This window comes from Chelonoidis abingdonii, chromosome 3, assembly GCF_003597395.2.
Source record: "Chelonoidis abingdonii isolate Lonesome George chromosome 3, CheloAbing_2.0, whole genome shotgun sequence".
Classification (NCBI taxonomy): domain Eukaryota; kingdom Metazoa; phylum Chordata; order Testudines; family Testudinidae; genus Chelonoidis; species Chelonoidis abingdonii.
In genome coordinates, this window is record NC_133771.1 from 72,443,715 (window position 1) to 72,450,810 (window position 7,096).

General features: G+C 40.2%; 1 protein-coding gene and 1 long non-coding RNA gene across 4 annotated transcripts in view; one reads left to right on the forward strand and one right to left on the reverse strand.

Annotated features, from left to right (window-relative positions):
* LOC142046567 (uncharacterized) overlaps positions 1-7,096 on the forward strand; it is a 1,033,250-nt gene that overhangs the window by 658,055 nt on the left and 368,099 nt on the right. The gene's annotated exons all lie outside the window — the stretch shown is intronic.
* The window catches only part of BACH2 (BACH transcriptional regulator 2), a 296,392-nt gene that overhangs the window by 134,896 nt on the left and 154,400 nt on the right, over positions 1-7,096 (reverse strand). Inside the window, exon 3 of one of the 3 annotated variants that reach the window (XM_075063834.1) lies at positions 4,563-4,636. The exons of the other annotated variants lie outside the window; for them this stretch is intronic. The gene's annotated coding sequence lies outside the window, so the exon portion shown is untranslated. The remainder of the gene's footprint in view (positions 1-4,562; positions 4,637-7,096) is intronic. 3 annotated transcript variants of the gene reach the window in all.

A 7,096-nucleotide genomic window follows, 5' to 3' on the forward strand; every position in this document is an offset into this window, starting at 1 on the left:
TTTAACAATATACTACTTCTATAGCAGGCATGGCGCAATGGTGGCTCATGGCTCCTTTACAGTTAAAGTCTGGCTCCTGGAGCCTCCACACACATGTACCTGTCCATTCTCCACCTACAAAACTAGTTGGGGGGGGGCTTGGGGCTCTGCTCTGTGGTGGGCTGGTGGGACTCGGGGCCTCTACCCTGTGGTGGGATGGGGTAGCGCTGCAGGGGGAGGCGGGGTCTAAGGACTTTAGCCCCATGAGTGGGCACTGCTCCTGGCAGGCACAGCGCCCCAAGGCAGGCTGCGCATGTCTTGCAGCTCTCAAACTTCTGAAAATTATTGTATACGGCTTGGAGGGTCAGTACATTTGGCCACTCCTGTTCTATAGAATCTGCTTTTATTAACCGTGTAATACTTAACACCACTCCCAGACCACCAAAATAAATATCCTCCAGAGCTCTAAACATTCCAAGAGGAATTACTTTAACAAGAGTTAAGAATATGCATTGCTTTTATTGTAAACTGTATTTAATAAAAAGCTCTGGATCTCAATTACTTTCTTTGTAGAATGTTTACTATTGGTGCACCAGCTTTTCAAAGGGAAGTGCATACTCTTTAAACAAATCAATCAATAGCCTACTTTGCTCTTATATAGTGATTTCCATACATGGATCTTGAAGTGCTTTACGAAGTCCATACAAGCCCCATTTTACACACAGGTTAAACCAACAGAGACTTGCCCACGGTCATGCAGTAAAAACAGAGTAGAATGACTTGGCTTGACTAACACAAGACCCTCGGGTACTATGGTGATGAGAGCACATACATAATACATAAGAGAGAAAGAAGCAGTAAGAGAACAAAAGTCTTATCTTCCAGCACCTCCAGAGCATGCACAGCTGCTCCTTTCAAAAGTTAGCCTCTAAAGAGTTTTCTGTACCTTTTGTATCATTTGCTTAAATGCTAATTTGAAACTACTTACAGCCATATTGCTCAGTTTATTTCCACCCCACCATGCCTCTAGGAGCTGCAGTAAAAAAGGATTAATACTTGTCCTTTTTTTCCATTGGCAGATGACCACCCAGTTACAAAATGATGAGACTCTCCACACTTAAAATGTGACCTACTGGTGTCACAGAGCATCCTAAATATGGTAGTGTATTGTATAAATCAAGTACACCATTTAGTTCAATTCCACTGGTGTAGAACACACATTCTTCTACTTCTTTAAATATTAGATGACCTCAAATGTACCAACATCCTGTCTTACCTAATACTTCTAACAAGTTCTATCAAATGCCATGACAAAATCAGACAGCACTACGGGCAATGAAATCATTCACTAGGAATTCATTTTTTAATCCAAAAATTAGATGTGCCAGATAGTTCTAACATGGTTTATTGTACAGCCTGAGGATCATACGGGCTCTACCAAAAGGAATCTAAATGACTGCTGAAGACAAAGCATATTTACACATATAATAAATAGATAAAATTGCGGTCTGCACTTTGTTTCAGGTTTCAAAGCTAACTTCCGGCCACCGTTCAGAGAAATATTTTGCATTTCAGTTTCTGAGTCACCAATTTCAGCAAGTGCACTGCCTGGAATTACTAAGAATAGGAGCTGATCAAAATATTGCAATTTGATTCAGAAATTTCTTTTAAATTGCGACACAGGAACTTTTTATGTGGTGACTGGACAGAGAAATCATTTTGGGGCAGATACAGCCACAGGGAAAGCAGGATAACATACAAAACCATCTTCCACAAAAAGTTGAGCTTTCCATTGAAAGTATAGGGCAGTGTCTAGTATTATTCAGAAATGTTTGGTAGCCTTTTCCCAAAAGCTGCTTCCACTCTCCTGGTTAAGAAATATAAAACAATACACACACTTCAGAAACAAATCTGAATCACGGAGGAACGAAAAACATTCCTGAAAAGAATCTGCTACGAAACTGAAATTCGGAGACCGCCACAGTGTTGTGTCTAAGTTGAGTCATCAGTTCCCTTTACACCCTAATAATCGTCGGCACTTTGATCAGAATGACTGATCTGAATGCTACTTTGTGTTTGTATTTTTAAGAGCTTCCCTATGTAAACAAGCACGCTATCATCTTGTGGACAGGGTTACATTTGTGGAATCATGAGGAACATCTGTCAGAAACAGATATCGCTCTCTTCAGTCAACCTAGCATATTCTGAATCACTTTAATTGTGGTACAAAAGAAGCAGCCCAAAACAGGTCCATTATCATAGCAAGATCATGCCATCACTTCTAAGTGTTAGCTGCTTGATCTTACTGTTCTTTCCTTGGACAGTGTGCTATTAAGATTAAATTTAAAGTCTCCATGAAGGAACTCCTATGGAAAGCAGCTCATGGGAGTATGGAAGGACCTCTGTTCCTTTCAGCCCCACAGTGAAACCAGTTCTGCTAGCAAAAGACAAGGAAAGAAAAAGAAAATTATTAAACACATTTTAGAGCAGGGAAGGACTGGACTTTCACCTGTTAACAAAAGGAGCAGCTCTATAGGGTCATAGGAGCTGTTCATAAGAATTTAAGACTGGTCGTATTTGGGTCAGAGCAACAGTATTTCCAGTCCAGTATCCTCTCTTCTAACAGTGGCCAGTGCCAGATGCTTCAGAGGGAATGAACAGAATATGGCAATTTATTGAGTGATCCATCCCCTGTCATCCAGTCCCAGCTGGATTTAAGGATACCCAGAGCATGGGATTGCATCCCTGACCATCTTGGCTAATAGCCATTGATGGACCTATTCTCCATGAACTTATCTAGTTGTTTTTTTTTTTTTTTATCCCAGTTATACTTTTGGCTTTCACAACCACCTCTGGCAACAAGTGCCACAGGCTGACTGTGTGTTATGTGAAGAAGTACTTCCTTTTGTTTGTTTTAAACCTGCTGTCTATTTCACTGAGTGAACCCTGATTCTTGTGTTATTTGAAGGAGAAAATAACACTTTAGTCACTTTTTCCACACCATTCATGATTGTATAGACCTCTATCATATCCCTCTTTAGCCGTCTCTTTTCTAAATTGAACAGTCCCATTCATTTTAATTTGCCCACAAATGGAACCTGTTCAAGACCCCTTATTTTTTTGCAGCTTCTCTATACTTATTCCAATTCTAATATATCTTTTTGAGATAGGGCTACCAGAACTGCAGGCAGTATTCCAGGTGTCGGCACACCATGGACTTCTATAGTAGCATATTTTCTGTCTTATTATCTATCCCTTTCCTAGTGGTTCCTAACATTCTGTGAGCTTTTCTGACTGCAATTGCACCTTGGGCAGATGTTTTCAGAAAACTATCCACAATGATTCCAAGATCTTTTTCTTGAGTGGTAACAGCTAAATTAGACCCCATGATTTTGTATGTACAGAATCAGAGTTTAAGGTCGGAATGGACTATTATGATCATCTAGTCTGACCTCCTGCACAATGCAGGCCACAGAATCTCACCCACCCACTCCTGTATCAAACCCTTAACCTATGTCTGAGCTGTTGAAGTCCTCAAATCAGGTTTTAAAGACTTCAAGGTGCAAAGAATCCTCTAGCAAGTGACCATAGGCACCGGTGGGATTATGTTTTCCAATGAGCACTGCTTTGCACTTATCAATACTGAATTCCATCTGCCATTTTGTGGCCTAGTCACCCAGTTTTGCCAGAACTAGGCAGGGAGGAGGGGGAAAAAACAAAGCTATAGTGAAGACACCAACAGTGAGGAGAAGGAGAGGATACTGGATGGTGCACCAATGCCTACAGGCACCATATGTTAACTCAGGACTAAATCAGTCTTTGCCGCTCCTTAGGCAAGTAAGATCTAGGAGCATTAATCAGAGTGTAGACTGAGCCTTTAAGAGGTTGCACTTCACATTCTCTATAGTAACATATGCTCAAATGGATGATGGAAGGATCAGTATTGACGGGCTGTAGAGGGAGCCATTTCCAGCACTTCACAGTAAGGCTTTCAGGGATGAGAAGAACATAAGAATATTAAGAGCCTCTGAAAAGAAAAATGAGCATGAAATAAAAAAGAGGTGACACAGAAATTAAGAGGGGAAAGGAAGGGATGGTGCATAGAAATAAGAGGAGAAGCAAAGGCAGGAACAAGGAAGATGCTGGAACAGGTAGAGAAAATACACAAAATCCAGAAGGAGTAGGTCTGGGGAAAGGAGAAGGCAGAGACGAGAAAACAAAGAGGAAAAAGAAAGGTGACTTACTGACTGGAAGCTAATAAAATGCATCTGAAAATTTTGTAGTTTTTCTTTTTGAAAAATGCTTGGATGGGAACACAAGGGTATTTCAATAGCAACACGTAATGGGTGTGTATGATGGGAAAACATCTTAATGCAAGCTCTTATTCAAGCCCTTTAACATAGCATGTAACTAGAGAGTAAAGCTGGTTAATGAAAGAAAGCTACAAGATTATAAAATTGCTTCTGATACATTTAGACTAACTTAAAATCCAGTGGGTAGCTTCAATCTTCAAACTATCATTCAGGGATTCCTAAAAGGGATCTTTCATATGTTACCTGAGAACATCACAATGGTTCACTTACTTTCAACTAAATTTGGAAGGAAATGGATGGAGACAACCATACTGCAGGTAGGAGACAGATCATGCTGGCCAGATCTGAAAATGACGCATGCATCTAATTAGTTCCCTGTATCAGTATGGCAACCAGATTTAGCAAAACACAAAGCAACAGGGCTTTTTGACCCTGCCTTCCATAAAGTGTTTGAAGTTTACTGCTCCAAAATACAAAGTAAATTAAAAGGAAGGCAAAAGTAAAAAAACAAACAAACAGGGATTAAGGGAGAGGTACAATGATTTTGGAATTCAAGCAGGCATGCAATACAGACTTAGCAGCTGGCTTCAAGAAAGCACTGCCAATACTAACAAAACCTTTCCAGTCTAGCACTGCATATCAGTGGGTGGTGTACAAATATACATAAATGTTAACTTTGCTGTAGGATAGGTAGGCACAATTTGATGTGAGTAATTTTGTCTGTTGTAGTTCCTGTTTAGTTTAGTTTGCAACAACTCCTAAATACCATGATAAAAGAACATAAGGGCATTGGAGAACAAAATAAAAGATTCCTCATAAAGTCGAGAACAGATAAAGGCAGTTAAAAATAATTAATGCTACCTCGTAATCTCTCTCTGCTTCTCCATACCAATGTAATTCAACCAGAAAACATGAGTACAGATTTTATTCCCCGTCTACCCTCCATTTCATCCTATATGCAAACGGAAAATTTCAAGATTTTAAAAAAATATATGCATATCAACTGTGCCACAGTGGTGGAGTCTTATTACTTTCAAGGTACTCAGTAAGTATCAATATGGATTAATCTAGTAGACGGACTGGCAACCTTTGGCATGCAGCCGGCCAGGGTAAGCACCTTGGCAGGCCGAGTCATTTACCTGCCGCGTCCACAGGTTCAGCTGATTGCGGCTCGCACTGTCCGTGGTTTGCCGCTCCACGCCAATGAGTGCTGCAGAAAGCAATGTGGGTTGAGGGATGTGCTGGCTGCCGCTTCCCGCAGGCCCCTTTGGCTTGGAGCGACAAACTGCGGCCAGTGGGAGCCGCAATTGGCCAAACCTGTGGACACGGCAGGTAAACAAACCAGCCTGGCCCGCCAAGGCAAAGGTTGCTGATCCCTGATCTAGTATCAAAATACATTCTGAAATAGTTTTTAATTTTTTTTCACTTGACATTCTCAAGTAAGAATCACACAACCTCACTACTGTTGGTGAAAGAGCCCTTTTCTTTGTATTTTAAATATTTGTTTATTCCTGTGTTAGCGCCTAAACAGTGTCAGGCATCCACTCCCCCCTCCACCAAAAAGCTGTTGCCTGAGGGTCTCTCTCTCCCTCTTCAACTCTCAATCTCTTCTCAAATCTCATCTGAAAACCTGTCCATTAATTTTCTTCTCATTCTACTGTTACTTATCATTGTAGCTGTGTTTTTTAATTACATTAAGGTGTTTGGAGTAGAGTTTGTATGGTAGATGTTGTACAATGCAATGTTGTGATGTATTATTGTTCATGTTCATCGGTGAGCAGGACCCAACAATACCACATCACTAGGCGCAAAAGTCTCTCTTTCTCTTTGCCAAATAATAGTATTTCAAACAGAAAATTCCATCACTTCTCCTTAAGTTCTGCAAGCCAAACAAACACTTATTCAGCTCCCTTTGACTTTCAGATAAACAAAATCCTACTGTATTCTCTGCTGGATATCTGTGTACATTAATGGAAAACTGATGAAAACTTAGGTAAAGAAGCCCTCCTTGGTTACTGTAGACATGGTTATAAAAGCAAGTGTAAATCTGCCAACAAATGTTTCTATGAAGAAACTGGCATAAGACAGTTTCCTATATGGTAAATAGAAGAAGTTCTGAATAAATATTTGTTCCCTCATATTTATTTTTTCTACTCAGATTTAGGTAAGACAAGAGGATGTTTAATGAGTAAGCTGATTTCAGCATTTATCCAGTCTATATAATTTGACCTATAACATAACAGGGCTTCTGGTCTCAGAGATGCACTATGGATTCTATTGCCATCATAATGAAACCACACAAGTTCACTTCTCCTTTTATTTTACAACCACCTGAAGGACATATTGTAATGGAAGAGTTAGTCATGTTTTGGTGACTTAAGAATATTAAGCAATATGCTTCAGTCACCAGTCTCTACCTCCATGTAAAATGGTTAAATTGAAAAGAAAACAGTAACTCTCCCACTTGGAGGCATGATGATCATGTCGTGGCTTTCTAACCCAAAATTAGTAGCCATCAGATTACATACAGTAAACTCATTACTGAAAAAAGCACTACTGTCCCCGTCCCCAGACACTTCTATTCTTTTTGCTTTCCAGCAAGATGAAACTTTATTGATCTCCAATCATCGGATAAATATGTTGAGACTTGGCTATCAGTTACCCAGTGTTAAAGAGTACCCTTCCTGATTTACAGAGGAAAAAAGACGGTTACTCACCTTTGTAACTGTTGCTCTTCGAGATGTGTTGCTCATATTCATTCCAAGTAGGTGTGCGTGCGCCGCGTGCACGTTCGTCGGAAGAAT